Here is a 279-nt window from a genome sequence, read left to right on the forward strand (position 1 = left end):
CAGTTCTTAGCTGAGTTCTTGCAAATCTGTGACACTGTCAAGACTAATGGGGTTAACCCTGAGGTTTACAGACTTATGCTATTCCCTTTTGCTGTGAGAGACAGAGCTAGGACATGGTTGGACTCACAACCTAAAGAAAGCCTGAACTCTTGGAAAAAGCTAGTCAATGCCTTCTTGGCAAAGTTCTTTCCACCTCAGAAATTGAGTAAGCTAAGAGTGGAAGTCCAAACCTTCAGACAGAAGGAAGGAGAATCCCTCTATGAAGCTTGGGAAAGATAC

The sequence above is a fragment of the Arachis duranensis genome, chromosome 6, assembly GCF_000817695.3.
Source record: "Arachis duranensis cultivar V14167 chromosome 6, aradu.V14167.gnm2.J7QH, whole genome shotgun sequence".
NCBI classification, from domain to species: Eukaryota; Viridiplantae; Streptophyta; class Magnoliopsida; order Fabales; family Fabaceae; genus Arachis; species Arachis duranensis.